At 32.1% G+C, this 27,747-nt stretch overlaps 1 pseudogene across 1 annotated transcript in view; it reads left to right on the top strand.

The window, feature by feature from the left end:
- Window positions 1-27,747, top strand: part of LOC143255979 (putative fatty acyl-CoA reductase CG5065) — a 96,229-nt pseudogene that overhangs the window by 56,382 nt on the left and 12,100 nt on the right. The window contains exons 3-11 of the transcript XR_013030948.1: window positions 4,830-4,944; window positions 13,046-13,162; window positions 16,896-17,071; window positions 17,968-18,040; window positions 18,580-18,686; window positions 20,033-20,221; window positions 20,801-20,845; window positions 21,630-21,749; window positions 25,539-25,778. The product of XR_013030948.1 is annotated as a putative fatty acyl-CoA reductase CG5065 (transcript). The remainder of the gene's footprint in view (window positions 1-4,829; window positions 4,945-13,045; window positions 13,163-16,895; window positions 17,072-17,967; window positions 18,041-18,579; window positions 18,687-20,032; window positions 20,222-20,800; window positions 20,846-21,629; window positions 21,750-25,538; window positions 25,779-27,747) is intronic.

Genomic DNA, 27,747 nt, shown 5'->3' with positions numbered 1-27,747 from the left:
CATTAAAGTATGTTGGCTTTATATCATCAGCACAGTAATAAATTCTCAAGATTAGTACATTAAAGTATGTTGACTTTATATCATCAGCACAGTAATAAATTCTCAAGGTATGTAAAGTAAGTTACATAAGCTTTATATCATCAACGCAATAATAAAATCGTAAATGCAAATAGTAGTTTATAACCTGTATCACCAATAATATCTTAAGGTGAGAAAACAGATTTTATTTGCTTTATATCATCAGCACAGTAATAAATTCTCAAGGTTAGTACATTAAAGTATGTTGGCTTTATACCGTCAAAACAATAATAAATTCTCAAGGTTAGTACATTAAAGTATGTTGGCTTTATACCGTCAAAACAATAATAAATTCTCAAGGTGAGTACATTATAGTATGCTGGTTTTATACCATCAACACAATAATAAATTCTCAAGGTTAGTACATTAAAGTATGTTGGCTTTATATCGTCAACACAGTAATAAATTCTCAAGGTGAGTACATTAAAGTATGTTGGTTTTATATTATCAACACAGTAATAAATTCTCAAGGTTAGTACATTAAAGTATGTTGGCTTTATACCGTCAAAACAATAATAAATTCTCAAGGTGAGTACATTAAAGTATGTTGGCTTTATACCGTCAACACAATAATAAATTTTCAAGGTTAGTACATTAAAGTATGTTGGCTTTATATCGTCAACACAGTAATAAATTCTCAAGGTGAGTACATTAAAGTATGTTGGTTTTATATCATCAACACAGTAATAAATTCTCAAGGTGACTACACTGAGCTATATTGACCTTATATCGGCACACGAATAGAATTTCCAGGTTACAAAGTAGATGATGCAGCATTACTTTGTTTTTATTTAAATATCGGGTGTCACGTAATTCAACATGGAAGATACTGTTATTATTAGAAAAAGTTTTTGTGTCTTTGCAAGCTTAGTTTGTGCCTATTCACATGTGTATACATATATATGTGACATTTAACATTATCGATGTTCAAGCCTATTCACATGTTTATACATATATATGTGACATTTAACATTATCGATGTTCATTGTTAGAGTTTGTTCTACCCATTACTCGAAGTTTAATCAAAACGTGTGAAGCATTCTATTCCAGCGTAGTAAACCCAGTTCCAGTCTAGCTGTACATGGTGGTTTTTGATAATACGTTATGTTATATAAGATTACGCAAGAACATAGGCAGATCGAACTAGTATGTTGTTCAGTTATCTATAACATATTTATACTGTAAAAAAACAACAACAACACAACACCACTGTATGTAATTTTTGTGTTGCTGATTTATTGTTAGTAGGCTGAAAGTTGTAAGAATCGAAAATTAAAGTAATATTTTTGTAGCGTTGTGTTTTGTTTAGTGCAGCATTTTCCTTGCAAGTAATCTGCTTCTAGAAGGATAAGTGATAGCGAATATTTTATGCCTAGAGTACGGATGTTGATGAGAACGTAAAGTAAACGTAACAACAGAAAGTTGTAACGAATGGGGAACCGACCTAAAAGAGGTCAGTGCTTGCCTTAATTTTTGTACACGTATATTGAAGCGCCATCTCGTGATAAAAAATACATTTCTTCATCAAAGACTTGACCTGCCAGTGCTTTTTTGTACTGGTTGAAGGTTGTTCATGGAAATAGTGGACAAATGAATATTGTAAAACTCGGAAGTTATTTAGGGGTTTGAAATATTTCTAAAGGCTACTTAAAGACGCTGTTTATTTAAAAACATATTGCAACTTGACTTATTTTTTCTGTATTAAAATCTCAGATAATTTAACTTTAAATAAAAGTTAATAATATAGAGCGCGGAAAATATTCCTTGATAACTGTTTTTTTTTAATCCAGATCAGAAAAAAAATGAATGATTTTGTAGTAAATCTATATAGTATTTGTAAAAGTGGATTGTAAAAACATGTTGGAAGGTTTTGAAAGAAGTCTACATATCATTTAAATCCTGCTTAAAATTTAATTTTTTTTTTATTAATTGTACTGTACCTAATCCAAGTTAATTGTCTTTTCTTTTGTTTATTAATTACTAGCTGGAGTACTTATTCGCTGGACGGAAGTTATGTAAATTCGTGATTAATGAAAGTTTATCCTAGGACATAAAATGTTATTAACCTAATGTGTAATTATAATTAAAAAATAATAAAAAAACGCGCGCGCACACATGCACGCGCAAAAAATGCCAATAAAAACTTCAAAATGGAAAACCCTAAGTTTTCATGCATTTCCGACCACAAGATTGATAACGTATGTGCACTTCTGCGTGAGTCTAATGAATCTCCATGCCAGTTTTGGTGACGATACATCCACACCATGCGAAGTAGTTACGTGGACATACAACAGACTGTACTGTCATATTGAGGCCCGGTTAAGGCACTCGATTCGTAATCTGAGGATCGCGGGCTCGAATCTACATCACGACAAACATGCACGCCCTTTCAGCCTGGGGAGCGTTATAATATAACGGTCAATCCCAGTATTTGTTGGTAAAAGAGTAGCCCAAGAGTTGACGGTGGGTAGTGATGACTAGCTGCCTTCCCTTTAGTCTTATACTGCTAAATTAGGGACGGCTAGTGCAGATAGTCCTCGTGTATCTTTACACAGTATTCAAAAACAAAACTAGTTTATTGATATAGATAGTATGTATGAGTAATTCTTGGTTAATTTGAGACTTAAACAACATGAAATGTCTTCGAAGAAAATTTACGATGAATGCAGACTGTCAAATGTTTTTTGGTAAAAAATCAAATCAGATAGGAGCTGTATAGATATTTGTTGGAAAGTATAAGTCAAACGAACATAATGTGATAAATTTTGCGCCAAAAATAGGAAAAGAAACAGAAATAAGTCGAAATATTCATTTGCATGCATCTATGACTGTTTTAATTTCGCACTAAGCTACACGGGGACTATCTGCGCTAGCCATCTCTAATTTAGTAGTGTAAGACTAAAGGGAAGGCAGCTAGTCATCATCACTCACCGCCAACTCTTGAGCTACTCTTTTACCAGCGATGAGTAGGATTGACCGTCACATTACAACTTCCCCACAGCTGAGAGGGTGATCATGTTGATGTAACAGGGATTCGAACCCGCGACCCTCAGATTAGGAGTCGAGCGCCTGGCCTGTTCTATGATGTGAGGTAAGAATTCTAAAAACAAAACTTAATATACAAAATACATGCAATTTTAGCTTGTGCATAAAATATTGCAGAAATGTTTGTTTATAGTTAAGCACAAAGTTACACAAAGGACTATATGTGCTCTGCCCACAACAGATATCGAAACTGTTTCTATCGTTGTAAGTTCCTAGACATGCATGTGTCACTGGGAGTTTGGAAAAATAAAAATAACTTATTTTCGCATGTATTTGTGTCAATCTGAAAATTCTATTTTTTCTGGTTATTTTATAACACAAAAATATATATAATAACATATATATATTATATATATATAAAACTTCATGTAACGATAAACATCAGCTTCATTTCAAAAGTTTGAAATAGAAAATTCAGTGATCTATCATAAAATATAGTGTATCTGACGATTTTATGACCTTAGTTACTCAGTTTTATACATATATATCTGATGGCAATGCGTTCATAATGCAATTTATTAAAATATTATACGGACAAGATCTGGCTGAGGGTGTCGGAGATATGTTTTTATTAAGGATAAATTTAGTACATTTAACATTACATTATAGTGGCTTTATATCAACAACACACTAATAAATTCTCAAAGTCAGTAAATTATGTTGGTTTTATATCATCAACACAGTAATAAATTCTCAAGGTGAGTACAGTAAATTATATTGGCTTTATATCAACAACACAGTAATAAATTCTCAAAGTGAGTACATTAAAGTATGTTGGCTTTATATCATCAACACAATAATAAATTCTCAAGGTGAGTACAGTAAATTATGTTGGTTTTATATCATCAACACTGTAATAAATTCTCAAGGTGAGTACAGTAAATTATATTGGCTTTATATGAACAACACAGTAATAAATTCTCAAAGTGAGTACAGTATATTATATTAGCTTTATGTCATCAACACAGTGATAAATTCTGAAGGTGAGTACAGATAATTATGTTGGTTTTATATCATCAACACAGTAATAAATTCTCAAGGTGAGTACAGTAAATGATGTTGGCTTTATATCATCAGCACAGTAATAAATTCTCAAGATGACTACATTGAAGTATGTTGGCTTTATATCGTTAACGCAGTAATGAAATTATAAAGGCAAATAATATTTGATAACCTTGTATCAGCAATAATATCTTAAGGTGAGAAAAGAAATTTTATTGGCTTTATATCATCAACATTTTAAAGTTTTAACTTTTGAATAATTAATTCTTAGTAATCGGGTGTTTAGATATTTTTTTGTTACATAGATAACTTAATTGTGCTGACACAAGGAGCACCATCTTTTGTGGGTATAAAAAAGACCCACTTAAGGGTGCCGACCTCATTTTCTACGCTTTTGAACAAATACGCTTGCCGTAGGCTTTGATTTCTAGACTATAAAATTATAATACGTGATTAATGATTAGGCCTTTTGCATGTTTAAAATGAACAGTTATATATGCATATAACTATTGTGTTCCGTGAAGGTATCCAGTAGCAGACACCTGAAAGCTTGGGTTTCTTTAAGGTAACCAGGAACTTTTAAGTATGAAAATCCTTACCTTTCTTGAAGAATAACTCTTTAACATTTACATGTTAATATTTTTTTCTCACCTAAAGATGGCCAGTAACACAAGTGTTAATATTTCTGTGTTTGTCTTTTAAAGGAGACAGGGACTGGAACAGCATCTCAAAATGGCGGAAGAGGACACGTCTCCTATTGCAGCGTTTTATCAGGATCGCTCTGTTCTTATCACAGGAGCAACGGGTTTTATGGGAAAGGTAAAGTCATATAGTTTTTATTTTTGTATTAATGCTATTGTGATAAAACGTGCAATTCTATCTCTAAACACCTATGGTTAAACACCTATGTATTGATAAACTGTTTTATAAGAGTTGCATTGTTTGTGTGGCTTACGGTGTAATTTTGTATTATTCCTGTGTTATTGGACATCTCAAACACGCACTTTGGCGGTTAAATAGAAAGGATGAGGGCTAAAGCTAAATGTCAGAGGTATATTTCTGCGATAGTCACAACTCTGTGCCTCAACCAAACAAACCCTTTGAGCGTAGCTTTTAAACGTCTTAAGAAGTAATTCGTTGTGAACTTTAAACCACAAGGGTGAATAATTTTAATTTTAATTACCTTCGTTAAGTATCATAAAACATTGGGTTTTTCGTTATGGCTTCGTGATAGTGTGATATTCTCAGATTCACTGACTTTCTCTGACTTCGACTAATTCTAACAAAGAGAAATAGATTTGGACACAAGTTCACAGGCTTTAAAACAATCTTCATTTAAATCGCGCAAAAATTAAAGTAAAAGGAGATTAGTGTAAGTGTGATGCCTTTACTGGTTGAAGATGTGATGTGATGTTTAGCTACGTGAAAGATTTTAACAGTAATGGTAAAAGTAAAGTTGAAGTTCAAATTATCTGTGTTATTGTTTAGCTCTTGGAAGTTATTAAATTAAAATAATTTTTTCCCAAGTTAAGAGGACATACGATTAAATACTAACAACAACAGTGCCGTTATTGTCAAAGTGAAAGTGTTACCCAAATAACTGTCGGGCATTTACATTCTAAAGAAAGGAATTTTATGTCCCTAGGGCATCATTCGACTTGCCAGTAGAAAATATAATTACCGCGTTCTCTACAAATTGCGCTAAGTATTATAACACCAGTCTTTCGTCCTAGATAATGATCGTGATACCTTGTTGACTGACCTACTTACGTGAGTAACGGAGGCGAGAGGAAGTTATTGACTTCCTTGATTAACTTTCTGTATTTAATCCAAAATATTTAATGTGTACATGAAGTCTGGAAAAATTGGTATACATATATATAGTGTGTGTGCATGTGTTAGCTGGTTCAGTTACCTTATTTTTGATATGGTAATTGTAAGCTCTCCAACGATGTATATCGGACATTTTTTTTTAAATAATACCCAATGAGAGAGCATATTTTATCTTTTTAAATAGATGTTTGGTTTTGAATATAAAGACACAAGTACTTAATCAGTTAAGATAGTAAATTATTAACTACCTTCTACAAAGCATGGAACGTAGTTAGAAGTTAAATAACAAAAGAAAGAGAACGGTATATGCAGTTATTGTTTCTATACTTTCTGCTTCCTTAACCGGTACACTCGACTTTTGTATATATATATATATATAACAACTGAGGGGGTGGTGCCCGGTTATCTCTGTTTCCAAGCAAAGGGGCCAGAGATATTCAAACCGAAATACCTGTCAGTTTTCATGGTTTATGGTGGCAGGAACGCTTGCATATCAGAACACCAAGTAGGGCTGTTTACTTTCACCCTTTGTTCTCTACCCTAACAAACTGTTTTCTGGGTTAATGTTATATAGTAGAGTTAAGTACAGTAACACATTTAGTTTTCAGATACATAAGTGACATGAACGTGCTAATAGTTTAAGACGCACCTAATTCAAGGATCCACGTAATGGGATAAGTTAAATTTAACAAGATGAACGTAATATGCTCATGATATCAAAGTTTTAATATGTGTTGGACTTAATCAAAAGAATGTAGAAGTTATAAAAACTGAGTAAGATACATCGATTCCTTGAGGTTGGCACAGCGTTTAGCCCAGTGTGGCTTTGCTCCAAAAAGCATTGATTGAGATGTAAATAACTTGTAATTTTGGATTACACATTTAAGTGAGTATCAAAAACCTAGCAGTTTAGTCACGTGTTAACGAGTCCTGTGGGACTAAATTAAAAATTTAGTGTTTAAAAATATAATAGGCCTAATAACAGTGTCTTGTGTATAATAGTAATCAGAGAATCTTCAACTTTATGTCAGTAAATTATCGATAAAGCCTAATTTTTGTAACAGAAACTTAACTTTCTTTTTAAGTCTATGTTGACTTAGCTGTCATCTGTTTTTATAAACTAAACTTTCCTCTATATGCTTTTCATAAAAAAGTGTCAAGATCCATACAGTTTGTGAAAATTTGCAAAAACAGGTTTGATTAGAGTGGCTTAGTGATGTTTTGCTTTACGAGTAAGTAGCTCATGGCCAGTTGGTTAAAACGCTCAACTCGTAATCTGAGGGTCGCAAGTTCGAATCCCCGTCGCACCAAACATGCTCGCCATTTCAGCCGTTGGGGCGTTATAATGTGACGGTCAATCCCACTATTTGTTGGTAAAAGAGTTGGTGGTGGGTGGTGATGACTATCTGCCTGTCCTCTAGTCTTACACTGCTAAATTAGGGACAGCTATGGCAGATAGCTCTCGTGTAGCTTTGCGCGATATTCAAACAAACCAATAAAACTTGCACATGATATTTTAAACTAGCGTATTCAAAAGGACTGTTATATAGGTATGTGTTTAGAAAAGAAGATAACTTATTATGATAATAAATTTAACACAAGATAAAATAATACGAAATAGCCTGTATTAATCTAATGCATGTCTTTATTAATTCAAAACAAACCAGTATGGTTGTTTTAGAGCAGGGATCGGCAACTAACACCCAGTGGGCTGGATCTAGCCCTCAGTCCCTAAACGAAATATTACATCCACCCGGCCCGTGGTGGTCCTAAAAAAGAATTCAACTATGTAACTTTATGTGGCCCTCCATCCGCTCACAGACATAGCCTCTGGCCCCTGTGCGGAAGGAGGTTGCCGACCCCTGTTTTAGAGGGTGAAGATGTATTGGTGTTGATTGAAGGACATGTGTCTTTGTAAGAGTTGTAGTAATGCTTTCAAGAATGAAGAGAAGGCCTGAGTTTTTGGTATTTGGAAAGATAAACATTTAATTTTACAAGAGAAACTGAAGAGACATTGCAATGAAACTTTCTAATCGTAGTGAGAATAAGGATTACGGTGTGAGGTGTATGTTTTCACTTTCACGCATAGGTCATGTATAGTAATTGAAATTAATTAATTTTAACAGTTTGATTTTAACTCTTATAATATAAATCATATTTTTAATTGAGCTTTACAGCGAAACTGCTCATTAGCGTTTCCGATAAACTCTTTTTAAGAATGTTTCAAAATACGTGATTTTTTAAAATTAATTATCGTGGCCTTTGCATAGGTAACGTCCATCACGAAGGTTTGTTTGTTTTGGAATTTCGCACAAAGCTATTCGAAGGCTATCTGTGCTAGCCGTCCCTAATTTAGCGGTATAAGATAGCTAGTCATCACCACCCACCGCCAACTCTTGGGCTACTCTTTTACCAACGAATAGCGGGATTGACCGTCACATTATAACGCTCCCACGGCTGAAAGGGCGAGCATATTTGGTGCGACTGGGAATCGAACCCGCGACCCTCGGATTACGAATCGAACGCCTTAACACACTTGGCCATGTCGGGCCCCTTATGATACTTAAGAAGTTACATAAAAACCTATAAAAATGACAGAAAACAACTGGAAAGGAAAAAAAAAAGCCAATTTGATTATTTTGTGACCAACTGGAATAAGAAGATAGACAGCACGTACACAACATTTGTTATGAGAAAATGTAACTAAGATCATGAAAAGTTCTGGTTTTACAAAAGCCAGTGTTAAAATTAGGATTTAAGATCGTATTTAAACAGATCTCGTCGAGTGCGTTTAAAAAAACAACAACATATAGTTTTACAGATTTTTCTATTATATAATAAAAGAATTATTAACAAATAATTAACATTTGTTAATTAACAAATTAACAACATTTTCAAAGGAGGCAGGCCACATTTTTGTCAATACCCTGAATATATAAATAAAATTTCGTTTCTCAGGAACATGCTATATATTGGTACCTTTGGATAAAATATTAAAACAGACAATGACCATGTGAATTATATAAACCCCTGTTCGTCTTCTGAGGAAAAGTCGCCCTTTTCCCTACTGATAAATGGTATCTTTAGCATCTTTTAACGGAGGTTTTTTTTTTTTTTTTTTACTTATAATCCCGAAATATAACTTTGCAATTATTTTTTACTTAATTTTCACAGGCGTTAATAATGCCTTCGATCGCTGGAGTGTTCCCAGTTTTTCTATTCGGATCCTATCTAGCTGGCTCGGCATGGCCAGATGATTAAGGTACTCGACTCGTAATCCGAGGGTCGCCGGTTCGAATCCCTGTCACACCAAACATGTTTGCCCTTTCAGCCGTGGGGGCAGGGGCGTAGATTTTTTACACCCGATGGAGGGGATGATTTTTGCAACCACTTATGTGGACTGTTCAATTTGCAAATTGGTAATCTCTAATTACGTAAACCTGAAAGCTGTAAACATGCAGTCACAGAGTAATCTTGTTGCCACAATACTTGCATGTATACTTAGGCCTACTAACTGATACAAACTATCGCTTCGATCGAAAAGCTTAGAAGCACGCCTATATTAAAGATGTGATTCTCGTGTTCTTACCAATCGAATTATATAATTAGGCCTAGATGTAGGCTTTTTCAGTAGCCGAAATGTACAAGAACAAACACACAATTTGTAGGCCTGTGATGCAATAAAACAATTCAACAGACCAAACTGTAGGGGGGATGATTGTATGCACCATATCCCCCACCTAAAATGAAGGGGGATGTATACCCCCATCCCCCCAGGATCTACGCCCCTGCGTGGGGGCGTTATAATATGACTGTGAATCACTCTGTTTGTTGATAAAAGAGTGGCCCAAGAGTTGGCGGTGGGTGGTGATGACTAGTTGCCTTTCCTGTAGCCTTACACTGCCAAATTAGAGACGGCTAGCGCAGATAGTCTTCGTGTAGCTTTGCGCGAAATTCAAACGAAACGAAACCTACCTAACTTGACGTGATAATGATGTTGAAGACGATGTGTCATACACATACGCTATACCTGATCTGGTTGTGGGAATTCCTTGCTTAAAGGATTTTTATATAGCAGAAAAAGTGCCGAAATCTAGGAACTTCTTCCGCCTGTACTAGCGATTGAGTTGAACCAAAATGAGAACGGACAATTAAAAGGAGAAAACGTGAAATAGGACTTATTTAAATCGTGAAATCGAGCCTGACTATCTGTTTAATTGATTTGCCAATAGGGAAATAATTAAGTAACTAAATTACAGGTTTTTAGACGTTAACACGTGTGTGGCATAGTTTCTTCAACACATTGTGATTAAAATAAAAGTGGAAAGGTTTACATCTATAGTGCTGAAGTAAGAGTTAAGTTTTTATTAAAGATAAATTAAACTCGTAAGTGAAAGTAACGAAATGCCGTAACTTTCTGTTTTCACAATGTCGCTTTGCCCGGCATGGCCAGATGGTTAAGACACTCGACTCTTAATCTGAGGGTCGCGGGTTCGAATCCCTATCGCACCAAACATGCTTGCTCTTTCAGCCGTGGGGCGTTATAATGTACGTTCAATCCCACTATTCGTTAGTAAAAGAGTAGTCCAAGAGTTGGCGGTGGGAGGTGATGACTAGCTGCCTTCCCTCTAGTCTTTACACTGCTAAATTAGGGACAGCTTGTGTAGATAGCCCTTGAGTAGCTTTGCGCGAAATTTAAAACAAACAAATTTAAATACATGGACAAAAAATATGCTAGAGAGTGTATGGGTGACTGGGTAAAATAATTAGTCCCTAAAACAGAAAAATTATTATTACAGTGTCCTCTAGTTTTTAAAACTCTTAAGTCGTATGTCGATTGTAAAGAAATTGCCGTGTTTACGTGACGACTTTGAACAAGAGAAAATTCGCTATACCAGTGCAAGATCTGATCTGATCAGTACCAAAGCACGTAATCTGTTAATACAATCTTGTTGCTAAAAAAAACGCAAATTTAGCTTTTTTTAAATACAGCTTGCCAGATATTATGATGATAAAAACTGCCACTATTGTCTGCACGAATGAAATTCCGATTTTAGGATTAATAGTTAATTGCTTTTAAAGTTTCTCTTTGACAGTCATTTTCACGGAAACGTTTCTTTTGATGTGCTGTGCGTGAAAGGTATATAAGCACAATAAATAAATAATTATAGTATTCGCCAGAGATATTGCAATACAGCGATACGATACAATTTATCTATATACAACAAATTTGGCAAGTTTGACCAACCTCGTGACCATATGAAAAATACAGAATAAATCAAATGTATCATTTTTTCCCTTCGAGTTACTTCAAATTGTAACAGGAATCTACAGTTGCATGGTGCTTTAAATAACTTAAAGCTCTTAGCATTATAAATCTGTCCAAGTTTATTGCTAGGACTGTTAAATTTTGTAACAAATAATTGGTAAATCTTCTGCATTTAGATACGTATCGTATCTGCTCTAGTATTCACATGTGACATGACAAACATGAAGTTAACAATCATCTATATCGAGCCGATAGTTTGTTTGTTTTTTGGATTTCACACAAAGCAACACGAGGACCATCTGCGCTAGCCGTCCCTAATTTAGCAATGTAAGATTAGATGGAAGGCAGTTAGTCATCACTACCCACCCCCAGCGAATAGTGTGATTGAACGTCACATTATAACACTCCTACGGCCAAAAGAGCAAACATATTTGGTGTAATGGGGATTCGAACCCACGGCTCTCGGATTATGAGTCGAGTGCATTAACCACCTGGCCATGACGGGCCCCAATATCCATAAACTGCGAAGTAGTAGATGAAGGTGAAATATTAACTGCATAAGTTAAACTTGAGCTAAGTTTTCAAACAACACTTCTTTTACAAGGTAGAAGTTGAATAACAATTTAAAAAATGGTGCTTTCACAAGTAAATACGTGTAAGTGTTCAGCACTTGTAGTGTTTAACAACAAGTAAATAATTAAGATAAAATTTTGAATTATGTGAATATGAATTTTAATTATTTATGTGTTTATTTCAAAAGTGAAATTGAAAAAATATACATATTCAAGACTTTTTTCAAAATTTTTTACTTGAATGTTGACACTACCAAACTTTAGAAACAATTTTCTGAAACCACATTTGGGTAAAATTATTTTATACAACAACTAACAACTGTTTCATGAATTATCAGTTACCTTTGTGGGAACTACATTGTGATAGAATGTTGTGCCATATTTGTTTTAATAAAACTAACGTTAAAGATACTTTATCTGCCCAATTCGTTCATATTTTCCTGATAGATGACGATAACATTTTTATGAACATATTTGCCAAAATTGTGATATTTTATAAATATGTTTATGGTTTTCTTTTTGTAAATACCACACAAACCTGACCATAGGCTAGCTTGTAACTTTTTTTTTAACACCTACCTTCACCTAATTCCAGCAAATAGTTTAATGCACTTATTTGTTATTGCTATCATTATCTGCATCATTACAACCCGAATATTGCTTCCTTGTGGTTCATATTACGACCTATCTTAGTTGTCATGGGACAGAAGCATGTGAAATATTAAATCCGTATAAAAGTGTTATTGTAAAGTTAAGTTTGAAATATTCAGCATGAAATAGTAGTTTGTATGTTTGTTTAAAAAGTATTGGGAAATAGGCCTACTTGTTTGAAAAGAATGTTTTAAATGCTTAACTTCCTTGTTTCAACCAAGAATACCTGTTTAAGTTTCAATCAAATGACAGGTTTCCTTGAGACATATAAATTACAGTGTTATGATATTGACAAGGTTTATTGGTTAATTAAATCACCATTTGTAATGCATTGAGTAGTAGGGTTAAAAATTGAGATTTTTTGCTTCAAAACTTGTTTATTTTGCAAATGAAGTAAACGTTTTATTGGCAGGTTGGGTGGATGAAATATGTATAATAGTTGGTCAAATTATATACTTTCTATATTTATTGTTTTTTTATAATTATTCTTTGTCTGATAAGCACTAAACATTCTAATAATTGTATTTTTTATTACCTTGTTTGATAGTACAGAAGTATTCCTTTTGCTGTGTGTATCTTTTTTTTTTCTCTCTAGGTATTGGTGGAAAAATTACTTCGATGTTGTGGTGGAATAAAAACTATTTATGTTTTGTTGCGATCCAAAGGAGGACGAAACCCACGAGAACGGCTGGAAGAACTACTTAATGCCAAAGTACGTTGAGTATTTTAGTTTCAAATTATTTAATTAACAGACGTTTAGAGAAAAAAAAATCATCTGGGGAAAAAATATTTCTGTTCTGTATCACAGAGAATAAATTAAGTAACCTTTTAACTTTTAATTGTCAATTTGGAAAGAAAAAATACTTCATATTGCAATAATTTTAATACTTTGTTGTGGCTTTATATGTGTAATTAAACACCACAACTGTGACAAAATGAATATCTGCTGCTTAGGTTTGCCACTGTTCTGCATAATTATCATGAAAGTTTAAACAACAGAGGTGTAGGAGACAAATTAAAAGTGGGGCTCCCAAGGTTTATTTGACCAAACAGAGCTAGGCAATGTGCATCACAGGAGCACCCATTATGACCCCCAGATGTCACTCTACAATAAAATGTATTATTTTATTTTTGCAATGTTGTTTGAAAATTAACACAGTCATAATTAAAATTCCCCAGAAATTCCCATCACAAAAAAATGACATTCTTGTCCATTGTTAAATAAACCAAGTGACTAGTTTCTACTTATGTGTGGAACGAATTTTTTATGTGCATCAGTATCAAGGGAATGTACAGAGGGGGATATTTTTTGACCATTGACTTCATTGGATCATTAGGCCATTTTGCAATGCTACCTGTTGGTTATTTGGGCTTTAAGCCTAACCATTGCCAGGGACATTAAGGCCATCAGTGTGTTGAAACTTCTCACCATTACTGAGGATGTGCTCAGCTGGAATAGTAACATAATGTTTTGGGACAACATGGAACCTATTGGTCTATTACAACTATTCCATCCTCTAAACTTAATTAAAATAATTTTTAAAAAAATCTTAAGGCCAGCCTTTATCATTCACATACTTATCAAGCTTTTTCTTAAAGTCGTTTAAGTTTACTGCCTATACAACATCCAGAGGCAACCCATTCCAAAGGACAACCACCCTGTTAGAAAATGGAACTGTCTTGGTTAAAGATTCCTACCCTGCCAAAATTTATATTTTTGTCCTCAAGTACTACTATTTCCACTATTAAGTGAGGAAAAAGATGGTGCATCAACACTATCAATTACATTTACAATCTTAAACACCTTAATCAGGTCCCCTCTAATTCTTCTTTTTTAAGAGAAAACAGTTTGAGATATTTCACTTTCTCCTCGTATGACAACCCCTTCATCCCAAGCACCATTCTAGTAACCCTTTCTTGGAAACCTTTTTAATACTTAAGTGTCTTTTCCAAGATAAGGAGCCCAAGGCTGAACACAATCTTCCAAATGTAACCTAATCAGTGAGCTGTACAATGAAATTATAATATCTCTAGACTTGTACTTAATATTTCTGTATATACAACTTAAAATCATATCTGCCCTACCTCCAGCAACAGTGCACTGCTTGAATGGCTTTGGAGACTGAAAACCATTGCACCAAGATCCTTTTCTTTCATGACACTGTTAAGGTCATTCCCATCCAAATTATATTTATAATTCAAATTATGTAACCCACATGCATATCTTGCATTTATTATAATTAAAACCCATTTACTTGCTCAACTAACGAAATTATTTACATTTTGTTGGAAATCAGCATCAACCTTTTTACAGCTAGCAACAACCAGGACCATAATATCTTCAGATTTATAGTAATTTATTAACTATTCCCTTATCTATGTCATTAATGTAAATAAAAAAGAGCTGAGGCCCTATGACTTAGTTCTGAGCTGCTCCACTTGTAACATTAATACATTCTTCCATCCATCCACTTTTCTATCTAGTTTGCTAACTTATCTCCCATAACTACAGATAATTATTTTTACAAGTCCTTTATGTAGAAATTTGTCAAAGGTTTTCTGAAAATCTAGACACACCCTTGCATAAAAAAGCAGTAACCTTTTCAAAGAATGTAAAAGAGGTTTTTAAGGAAGAATTTTCATTTAATGAAACCATGTCGATTATTCAGCAAAATTCTAAATTTGGTGTCCTAATTTTCTGTTTCACCAACTTTCTAAATCTCCTGTCATACCAGTCAGTTTAAGTTTCTTGAATTTATTATACTTTCTTTTTAAAATTTTTTCTTAAACTTTTTGTAAGTCTTTATTTTTACTTGCACCAACTGTTTTCTTTCTATAAGGAATGTGTTTACCCTGAATATTCAAAAATATTCCACATCTGATCAGTGTCTCCAAATAACTCAACTGGCAAATTCACAACAGATAATTATTATTGCATCCTTTTAAAATTTGTTTTGTAATTTGTAACCAAAATATCATTATTTCTTATCTCCATATGCAGTAAAACATCAAATCTAATGAAGCAATGATCACTTGAACCCAGATGTTCTCTTATTTTTGCCCTCTTAATTATATCTTTATTGGAAGTTAACAATAAATTTAAAATAACATTGTTTTTAGCAGGTTCCTTGTCTAATTGGTGAAGAAAGCCTCACTGAACAGTTTACAAAAAGCTTTCACCTTCAATCTATGTCTATTATTAAAGCCACCCATACTTATGGCTTCATTAACAGCTGAAATCTCAATATAATTGCAAGGTTCTCTATTTTCAGCAGTGTCATCTGGTAGTCTGTAACAACTTCCCACTAAGAGCCTTTTTCCTTTATATCTACTACTATAAACCCAAATGGATTCAATCTCCTTGATGTTATCTATGACATCCTCAACTTCATTAGGATGTAATTCACATTTTACATGTAAAGCAACTCCTTCCTCCTCTAGTACTCTGTCCTTATTAAATAACCTGTAACCATGTGTTTCAAAAATATTTCTTGTCATCAGAATCATCTGTTTAACCATGTTTCAGTTCTTCCCATTACATCAAAATCCTCCATTCCTATCAGCACTCTAAAGTCATTTATTTTACTTCTTATACTTTTACCATTACAATAGTAACAATTAATCCTATTCATATAGCTAGTTCTATGTTAATATCCTGTGCTAAATATTCTGCCTTTTTTCTTTTTACATTTAGTTTTTCATAGCCCTCATCACTGCCTAGTCCTCGTTTAAAACCTTCCTTACAGATAAGTTAATAGCTTCAGCAAACGAGACAACCCTTACCTTATTTAAATGTAAACAATTCATTTCACTTGATTGGTTGTTGTGTGACTGTACAGCTTAAAGGGAACACTGCTATCAGTCTTCTTTTTTTAGTACATTTTAATTCTCTTGGTAACTGGTGCTTTGAATTATTAGTTTTTAATGTATTGTTTTCCACTGCATATGTCACTTGAGTTGTAGTAGGGAAAGTCAGATCATCCTTGCTACTGTGACTGTGAACTAAATATTAAATTATTTAGTCATAAAAGTTATAGAAACACTTTTTAAAACTAGAAAACTTATAACAATGTTAACTTTATTTATTTAAAAAAGCAATTAGAATTCTAACCTTCATAAGCATTCCATTTTTATTTATATTTTGAGAAAAGTTCCAACTGTTGTTCCTAGCTGTAGCGTAAATACAAAGTATAAGCAAATAATAATGATGGTTTTATTTTCCAAAAGAAGAAATCTCCAAAATGGCGTAGACAATCGGAAAATAACGGTTGACCTTTTTTTCTTGTAAAAGTTGAACTTTTTGAAACTAAGTGTAATGTATTAACATATATGTTTTTATAGTAAAAGGTACATATCTTCTAAGAAATATTGTTTTTTGATATTGTGATGAAGTTTTACTCAACAGATGTTTTTCACGTATCTCGATGTACGGTTTAACTTTGTAGATTTTTGATGATATAAGAGAAAACCAACCACACCAGCTGTTGAAGCTGGTTCCTATCCATGGAGACATAACTCTTCCTGGTCTTGGTATATGTTCTTCAGACGTGACACTCCTTGCAGGTGATGTTTCTGTAGTTTTTCATTCAGCAGCCACTGTTAAGTTTGATGAACCTCTTAAGTAAGTAAACTTGTGTCAGAATATTGAACCATAGTTCTGAATATTAATAGCTAATCTTTTTTTGTACATCATGGATTTAAAAAAATTCTAATTATCAAACTGTATTGGCTTACCTTATGTACAGTTTTAATTTCTATGTCTTTGAAAGCTATTCTGTTAGATAGATATCTGACAAACTTGAAAATCGAATCAAAATCTGTTTAATATCTACATATTGACCATAAGGAAACTAATAACCTAGAGACTGATGATTTATTTGTTTTAGTGGCATGGAAGGTACATTAAGTGCTTCTTTATCTGGGCTTTTAAAGTTTGGAAATTTAATTATAAATTATTGATACTGTTAATATTTAGAATTAAACTTGTGAACAAAATGACTTGCATACCAGTTATATGATATCAGTAAATATTACTTTAAGGATATCAAGCACCTAACTACATTTGATGCTATAGTTCTGGAGAAAAATTGTAGATTAATTCACAAAACTAATGTATTTGTCCATTAGGGGTCAAACTAGGTTACTGATTGATGTAACTATTGATGTGTAACAAAAGAGTAAAATCTAGTTTTTCAGTACTGACAAAATATTTCTTTTAAAAAGAATGAGAAATAGGATAAAAGTTGTGCATTTATTATTTCAGTTATTTTGAAATGTGTGGTTGTAATATATCGTGCCAAATTTGTCTAATAACTCATGTTGTGTTTTGGTGTGTGTAGTTATTATGGTTGTATTTTTCCTGATTAATTTTATTAGATTAATCAATCTTTTACACTAATTTTTTTAACCAGTTATTTAATTAATATATTAGCGATTTATATCTCTTGAGATAAAAACTTAAACTGTCATGCTTTACAAAATGGAAATCAACTTTTATTTATAACTGTTGTTTTTCAGATGCTCTGTTGAAATGAACATTTTAGGCACACGAAGACTTGTAGAACTTTGTCACAAGATGCCTCAACTGGTTGTAAGTTTTCAATAAGTTTTTCTTATTTATTTAGGATGCATCCACTATATTTGAGTTTGTAAAATTTATTGTGCAAATGTGATTAATTTTAAATCAAATTGAACTTAATTTAAATGAATCTCTGATCCAAAAGTATGTGTATTGTTGTATGTATCTGTAAATGAAATAACAGCACCAAGTTTATTTGTGTGTGTGTGTGAATAAGTTTTGTCTTTTGGATTATAACTATGCAGTTTTATTGCTTGTGAAATAACAAAACAAAATGGATAAAATTAATTTTTTTAAAATAACCTACAGACATGAAGGGATCATCTGACTTATGCTGTTATATTATTTCAACTTATAAGTTGATGTTTTTTTTCGTTTGTTAAATGTCAATTGTGCTATTAATTACAAATACGTTTATTCAAATTTATTCCCAGAGATGTTAATTTCATTCGGAATTATTGTTGTTATTACATGTATCTTACGTTTTTCACACTATTGAAATTTCTAATTCATGAACCTACTTTAATTACTGAGATTAAAATATGTTTCAGGCACTGATTCATGTTTCTACAGCCTATTGTAACTGTGACAGAAATGAAATAGATGAAGTAGTTTACCCACCTCCAGCAAACCCTCAGAAAGTTATTGATGCTTTAGAGTGAGTAATATTATTGGAATTCTGCAAGATTTAGAGTTACAGAAACTTCTGTTTTCCAATCAACTTTGTTAAAGGAATACTCATTTGTTTAAGTTAACTGAATGTGTACATGGTTGGTCCATTGAACCAGTCCTGTAATTTACAAGTCTGTTGTGAACAAAGAACAAACAAACAAATATATTACAAACATATGTTTCCACAAAGTATATCTGTGAATCGTCAACTTCTGAATGACTCTGACAAGTTGTGATGTTCATGTAAACCATAAAAATGCATCTACCCATTCTACAGTTACACTCTGTATTTAAAAAAACCTCTGAACTCCATGTTTACAGGGTTTTTCATGACCTCTGTATATTATACAGAGTACTTCTCTTTTCTACCATAAAGTGTTGCTAGATCACCAACAAAAGTAAAATAAATAGTTGATATCTCTGACATCAAATACTTGATACTGTGTTGAACGATAGATGTAAAAGGTCATGAGACATGTACACTTTGACACTGATCTCTTATGTATGGTCAATAGAACATTTTTCTCTCATAATTTGAAAACAGACAGTGTAGACAGCTTATATTTTACATGGTTCAAACGTGGATGATGGCAATTTCTATTTTATTTGAGTTTAAACTTTCTGAAACAGTGTTTAGAGACTTTCTAACAATTACTGGTTGTTTACTGAAATAAAAATATCTCACATCACGGATGCAATAAAACCCAGCTATTGAAGTTATGAACAATATCGGTAATCTGGTTAAGCTAGTATCATGAAATAACTATGCATCCAAGATAACCAAGCATTCTTTTGAAGGGTTAATACACTTTATTGTTCTAAATTCTTTTATTGTAGGTTTTTTTAATGTATTATAGATTGTATGTTGAAAAGCTGTAATTATAAAATTATAGCAGTGAAGATAATTTATGATGGACATATTATGAGGTATTAATTTGTTTTGAAGCCAAGTTTCATAATTATACATCTTATTTTTTATTCAGTTGTAATGTATCTTTACTGGACTAGATTAAAGAATTAGAACTTACTGATGTACATCTAAATAACATGAGATCTTAAAAGTAGCTTTTCTATATACTTATGATGGTATAACTTAAGGAAAAATAATTTAATGTCTTTATTTTTAAATCATAATTTTATGAATTTGTAAGTTGATAATTTGCTATTTTGATTGTTTCATAGTTAACTGTCTATATTCTAGTAATATATATTATCAAAGAGGTATGTAATGGTTCTTAATTTCCAGCTGAAAGGGTGTATAAGGAAAGGAAATTTTGTTTTGAGACCAAAATTATGGATTATTTAGAACTAATTGCTTGTAATTTGTGTTAGATGGATGGATGAAGATATGATAGCATCAGTCACTCATCAGTCACTCCTAAACTTTTGGGAGACCGCCCTAATACGTACACTTACACCAAAGCTCTTGCTGAAAATCTTCTGGTGGAGGAGTGTGGAAGTTTACCTGTGGCTATTGTTCGACCATCTATAGTTGCAGCCGCATGGAAAGAACCTCTTCCAGTTAGTACTTATGTCCTGTCTTGATGATTTAAACCAGATTGACTGACTGACTAGTTTGCATTAAGAAAGAATGCTCTTACAACATGCCCTCATATTACAAGGAAGAGCAATGATATTATTTTTAAGTTAAGGGCTGAGCATCCTACTGATATTTCACATCCTTTGTAATGATATTGTTTTGTATTTTTCAAATACAATTTTTTTTAAAAAGTTTTCTGTACTTTTACATGGTGTTAACACACAAATAAGCAACAGAATAAAATCTTTACAAAGGTCATTACTAAAATCATGTCATTGTGGAAAGACAACATCATGTAAATATTCTCATAGGTAAATGTTGTTTTTCTAATCACATGCATTTATGGAAGATTGTATACGGACAGTGCATATCTGTAGAAGCAGGCACATGGTGTTTATGTATGAGAACAGACATTTTTATGCATTTACATTATTTTGACTTGCATTATCTGTTGCTTAACTGGTGTTATTGTTTCAAAAACCTACCAGTGTTTTTATGTAGGTTATTTTGAAAAAATGTGAAAACTATGTAATAAATCCCTCAAATTTTTTGTCTTTCAGGGCTGGATTGATAATTTCAATGGACCTACAGGTCTTATTGTAGCAGTGAGTAAATAATATTAATATATGAAGTATCTCTTAAAGTTGCAGATTGTAATTTTCATTAAAAATTGTAAATTGTATGTGTAAAACTTTGTTTCTTCCAGTTAATTACATTAGTATACTGTTGATAGTTAATGTATCAACATTACGTTTAACTTAAGCCATGTAATAACTACACCATTGTTTTTCATTTTTCTCTGACTACATTCATTCTAAGACTACATTTTGGTTTCTAAAAGTGAAAAAATTATAAATGGTTGTAGACCAGCAATGGAAACTTAGTATCGAGTTCTATTAAACATACCAAATTTTAAACAACATCTAAATTCTTATGCATGCAATAAATGTAGTGATAAGGATTTTTATTTTGTGTTAACATATATTTAATATATTTTACAATGGTGTAGTAGTTGGTGATGTGATAATGTTTCCTTTGATCAAAGATACAGAAGTCATCTTTTGTTTGGAAAAACAACAACAGTGTAATGATGTTTTTCCTAAAGCAATGATACAGAAGTAGTTTAAAGAACCACTTTGTTGTAATTATTTAAAAATGCCTTACTCACTTTATTAAACATTAGTTGGGTTTGTAGTACTGATCTTCAGTTACAGTAAAGGTTGGTACCATCATCTTGTCTTAATGTATTTATATATTTTAACAAATTTATGGTAATGTATCAACTTTAACTCAGAAAAGTGTTAATATATTAACCAAGTAGTTAAAATTACTTTATCTTTTATAGAAGTTTAAGCTTCTTATTATCTGTTTTGTGTTTTCTAACTACAGACAGGGAAGGGTGTGTTAAGATCAATGCTGTGTCGACCTTGGCGGTACTGCTGATATCATACCTGTCGATGTGGTTATTAAACTTATAGTTAGTGTTGCATGGTTTACAGCAACAAAAAGGTAAGGTATCATTCTGTGGTGTGTTCAGCACACACTTAATTTAACATTATTAAGTTTTCCACATATTAATTAATTGTTTAATATTATCTAGTGCTAGTGTTAAAGCCATAGGCATTCACAGATGGACAAGGGAGGCACTTACCTCCCTAGAAGATGAGAAACATTATTCTTTTTTTTATTCACTTCACATTTCTTTGTTTCCTCTCTTCTGGAAAAATGTCTGTGAATACCTGTGATTAAAGTGTATCATGTGACATAGTAATTGCTTTAATATACAGGATGTTTGGAAAGTCACTGTGCAGTTTTCTAATCAGCATTCATTCAGTCTATTTCAAGCCAGCAACTGATAGTGGTGTTTAGAAACAAAATAAGAAGGATCCAAGCCGGGAGTCACTTTCAGCATTGTTTATAATTGTCATTCAAATTTACCTCCTGTATTCTATATTGAAACATGTCTGTTAATAAATATATAAGTGCACAGTGACTTTCCATACACCCTGTATAATGGCAATCAACACTGGTAATAAATATTTGTGGCATAATGTTATGGGTTATGTTTAATTTAATATAACTACAATAATTATTGTTTGATGTAATATTAATTCAGATATTAGGGACATTCCAAGCCCACTTAGCTAGTGCTACCAGACTGCTTCATTTTCTTATCTTACTCAATGGGTAATTAGAATAACACAAGAAGAACAGTTGTGCAAAATTTCAGATTAATATCTAAGATATCAGCAAAGTTCAATCCTCTCAAAACTGGGGAGAGCAGAAACTTTAAACATATCCTATATTTAGCCTAATTATTAGAGATTAGATGTCGTTACTCTTTGGTGGAAATTTTCACCTTTAGTTGATGATACATCAGCATTTAGAATAAAAAAACAATATTACGGTTAATATAAACATGTTATTAGTATGATCGTTTATTCATTTGAGTTTCATCACTTACTCTGTGTATGAGGTGGTTCAGTTAATATAAACATGTTATTAGTATGATGGTTTATTCATTTGAGTTTCATCACTTACTCTGTGTAATGAGGTGGTTTTATTGTTATACTAACAGAGATTACATTTTCTTGCCATTAAATGGAGAAGTTGGTAATTAAGCTATGTCATCTGTATTTACTTTCAGATAACAAAGCTATATGTGATACATAGACTACTTTTCGATATTTGATCTAACTCAGGTATATGGCTTTCTTAGCGTGTTAGCTGAACAACATAAGGTATAAACTTACTTATCTGTATGCTACACTCAAATAATGTCTCAATTCAGCTATTTTAGCCATTATAAAAATAAAACATTGTATGCTAGTAGTGTAACAAAAGTCTATCACATGAAGAATATGTTACTTCTAATGACCTTGAAAAGAGTGATACAAGGTTAACTGAACTAGGTTTTTTTAAAGAAATAAACCGTTCCTTAATTTCTGTGCCCATCTGTGTTTGAGGGTATTATTTCCTGGACTAAAACTTATTATTTTGTTTTACACGTTGACCAGTAGATCTTTTAATGTAAATTCACAAAGTAAGACGTAGAAACAATTTACAGTAACATAGAATCAAAAACTTGTACTGAAGTGCAAAATTTCTGTTAAAGTACTTTCATAGTTATAATCACTTCATTCATATTCGGTAATGATGAAAACTTTAACCAAATAGATAAAATAATTGTCTAAATATGTGACGTATATTACAGAAATTTTTGACACTATGATGTTCCTACATTACGTAGCTTTGTTAGCATTGGAGATACCAACCAAAATATTTGTGCTTGTATTTGTATAAAAATAAAACATTCCTGCAAAATGAACTCAGTCTGAGATGTTGTAATTCGAATAGTTTGCATTACTGGTTCAGTGGTGCAGCATAAATTTTTAATAGTTGGCATTTAATATTATCTGTGTTGTTAGCAATACTTTCTGACCTAATATTATGATTATGTTTGTGTGATCAAACACTTATGTGCCAGTTTTGGATATAACAAATATTAATGTGATGTAGTCAAACACCAGGTTCCTTGTAATGTTAATCTATTCTATGGAACATAATGTAAAGCTTGGGCTACTTAACTATATTGTTGTATAGGCTATAGTTTGTGATATTTTAATGATGAACACTAAAACTGCATTCCTTGGTCCCTAAGCCTCATATCTGTTAGTGAGCTATTTTTTGTGCACAAAACAAGTTTTTAAAACATTACTATTAATATGATGTTTTATCTTTTATCATCCTTTCGTTTTTAATCATTCCAATATTTGATCCATTTGGTGTGCAGCTCATAACATCTTTACCACACAGGGATCACTCTTCATAAGGTACTGAATGCCATAAAGATTTTCAATATTTTCCTAGAAAAGTAAACTTTGGGAAATATGATGTTTGCAATGACAACATTCAAGGTGCATTTAGCGACCTATATAAGGTAAATACATAATTGTTTTACAGCCTGCCACAGCAGATTATTTCTCACTAAACTATGGATAACTTTATTAACAGTTATTTAAATTAACTTTCTTTATAATTTTGTTCATTTGTAAATGGAACATAAATTTAGTCAAGTGAACTGTGAAGTCCTTTGAGGCATTGCTACAGAATTAATAAGTGTTGTGGCTATTAATTGCAACAAATATGCTATGTTAGTAGAATGGGAAAATGCCCAGCCACTGTTGTTAATAGTTCGGATCCATACATATTTATTGTTATATCCATCAGTGCACCATAGTGTGGTAATCACTGATCTGGTGCTAAAACAAGGTGGATACAGTCCCAGAAAAGACTGGAAAAATTGTGAGCACCCATAAATTATATCTAACATCTGAATATAAGCTGGTGCAAACCATGATGTTTAGCTGTAGCAACTACTGATGTTTATTGTAACAAAATCTTTGTAGGTTGTTCAAATCTGTGATTGTTTATTTGGTGATAATTGTATTCATTCATTGTATTTGATGATAGGATAAATCAACTATTCTTTTATAAGTAAAACATAAGATTTTATTGTATGCTATCAAGTTACATTGTCTTTGTTCTAAGATCAAGTTTGTATAGTTATTGTTTGAAGTAAGTATGTTCTAATGTTTTTAATAGCCAATATAATCAGACTACAAGTTAAAGGGATGTTAATTTGGTAGAATTATGAGGGAAAGGTGAAATATTATTGCATATGCAAGTCTTTAAAGTCTTGAGTTTTGCCTGATATGTCAGAGATAAAATGTTTGGAAATATGTGAACACATTGTCATGGTACATCTGTACATTTTGTAAACAGTGACATGGATTTTGAGGTAAAGACACCTATTACTATAGGTAATACCTTGTACTAATTTTTCAGCTCTCTAAAGATAATTTTAAATATTTTAGAAACTATATTTTTAAATTCTAATTTTGCTTACATTGAATAAGAAATACACTGTATCACAGGTGCAACAGCATTCTCTCCAAGATATCAGTGCCTTCCATCTAAATCATGGAGCCATATTTTATTAAGGTATTAGATGTCTCTCTTTAAAATCCCAGACATCTCTCAGTAAAGTCATGAAAACATCTTCCATAATTTTAGACATCTATTAATATGTAAAACTATACATCTCATTACAATGTAACGATTTGTATATAAATTTTGAAAACTGTGGCATGAGTTTTAAGATTAAAAACATATTGATGTTGTTATAGGTAATAATCTCTTTTTTTTTTGCAAGCCTTGAAAGATAAGTTTCAATTTATTCAGGAACTGTATTTAAAGGTTCCTTACAACTATACCATTTCTGTTTGTCCCATGCAGACCAAATAACATCATGATTTACAACTGTACTTCTGGCTCCCAGAACCGGCTCTCATGGAAAGAAGTCGAGTCCATTATCTTTTCATTAGTATATACACACCCAAGCAGAGAAGTTTTACGGTACCCTGGTGGTAGTTTCAAGAGCAATCGAATCTGGAACCAGATTTATGTATTTATTCACCACCAGATCCCAGCTCACTTGCTTGACTTTGCTGCACGATTGATGGGCCGAAAACCAAGGTATGCCAATGTTACATGAGAGAGATTACTATCATGACCTGGTATGACATTTTGTTCTGTCTGATGCAAAATTCAAAACATTTTATTTTAATTAGCAGTAACATTATGATTTTTTACATCTCTTACATAAGCTTGTCTTTAAAATAGTAGAATGTTGCTCTTTCCTCTCTTTTTTTTTTTAAATTACAATTTGAGCATAATGTTTATATGGCACCTTTCCAAGCAACTTCAGTAGTACTCTAATGAGACCTTTTATTAATAAAGCTATATCTCTCTCTCAATAATTTTATTACAAAAGTTTGAGTTCACACAAACAGAGAGATTTTGTTAAATCTAATTTTTGTTTAACTGTTAGAAAAGGACAATGTCAGTCTATAGTTAATTGTTATTGGAAATTTCTGCTACTGTATTTATTTCTCAAAATCTTTGCACCTGAATTTTTTTTTCTAATTGGTTGGGAACTTAAAGCATTTTACTTACCAAGATCTAAATGTTTTTGTTAAGTAAAATAGAACAAATAGCAGGGTGTTGTCCCTCAATAATGTTATGTTGGAAATAGTCATTTTTTATAGCAAACAATGTGTTTGGCTAAAGGGCAGACATTTTTTGTAGATTTAAATATGATGATTTGATGAACTTTTGATCTTGCAACACTTATAAATTTCTTTGGCCCTAAATGACAGAACAACTGATCCTTAACCAACAGAATGTGAAGTTTAAAGTTCCATTCAGAGAGAACAAAGTAGCGTACTAGAATGTTCGTATGAGTTAACCCTTTCACAACAGACTTGATATAAAATAAATTAGTTCATACACACATTTGCAAGCGTAAAATATTTATAACATAACTTTTAATGTTGTATGTATATCTTCAAGAAATGTGGTAGACTCCTAGTAACGATTTCAAGTCTTTTGTGCAGAAAAGATCAGATTTTTTAATGAAGTATTTTTACTGCAGATCAGTCTGTTAAAATATCAAATCTGTTTTGTTACTAGTCCAAGGGCAAGGTGATTTTCATGTCATGATTAAAAAACTATTCTCTGTCCCCAAAATATCAAGTATTATTTGTTTAATATTTAAAATCTTCTAACTACATTTCAAATGTTTCTTTTCAGTAAAATTTTATGTTTTGGCTGTTATTTTCTCTACCCTAACTATATGGGGTCTGTCAGTTTGACTGACCTCGTAACCAGTGTTAGAAATTAGGGAATAAATATAAATTACACCTTTTTCGTTCTAGAGTGACTACAGATTATAACATGAAAACACAGATGTTTAGTCAAAATAGCTTGAACTCATAATATTATACATTTATATTTATTCTTATTTTTTAATATACTGACTTTCCAGTTACGCCTGGCTGACAGTACAGAAGTTACAACAATGCATCACACGTACACTGAAGTCACCATATCCAGTAATATAACACTGACCTTTAGTCTTTACAAAGTGACCTTTCTTGGCCATGTTTTAGTGGATAAGTATTTTGTAAAATACAGTCACATATCAATTATTATACATTATATATGTATATAATTTATTACTATTTACAAACAAGCTCTTAAACTTATTTTTCTTAAAACACAGAACAGTAAATAAAGGAATAAAGCAATCAATTATCTCTTTTTGTCATGACCTTTGTACTTGGTTACTGCTTTTAGTAGTTTGCTAAACCTTAAGAAATCTTGCACTTGGAGGATGTAAAATGAAATAATTATTTTTAGGTTGTGTGTATATATATTTAAATAATCAGAAAATGATAAATTACGATATTCATACCATAAAGTTTCATTATAATTTATGAAGTTTTGTAACAAAGTTGTATTTTGATCGAAGAAAATATGAAATTTTAAGTAGATTAAAGACTCAACCTACCTCCTTGAAATCTTGTTTCAAAAGAACAAGATTGTGTCCTAACACATGAAAATGGCTGAAAAATCCATAAAGGAAGCATTGTGAGCTTTCATT

The sequence above is a fragment of the Tachypleus tridentatus genome, chromosome 7 (assembly GCF_004210375.1).
Source record: "Tachypleus tridentatus isolate NWPU-2018 chromosome 7, ASM421037v1, whole genome shotgun sequence".
NCBI classification, from domain to species: Eukaryota; Metazoa; Arthropoda; class Merostomata; order Xiphosura; family Limulidae; genus Tachypleus; species Tachypleus tridentatus.
Note: the sequence above shows the minus strand (reverse complement) of the source record. Positions and strands in the feature narration are given on the sequence as shown.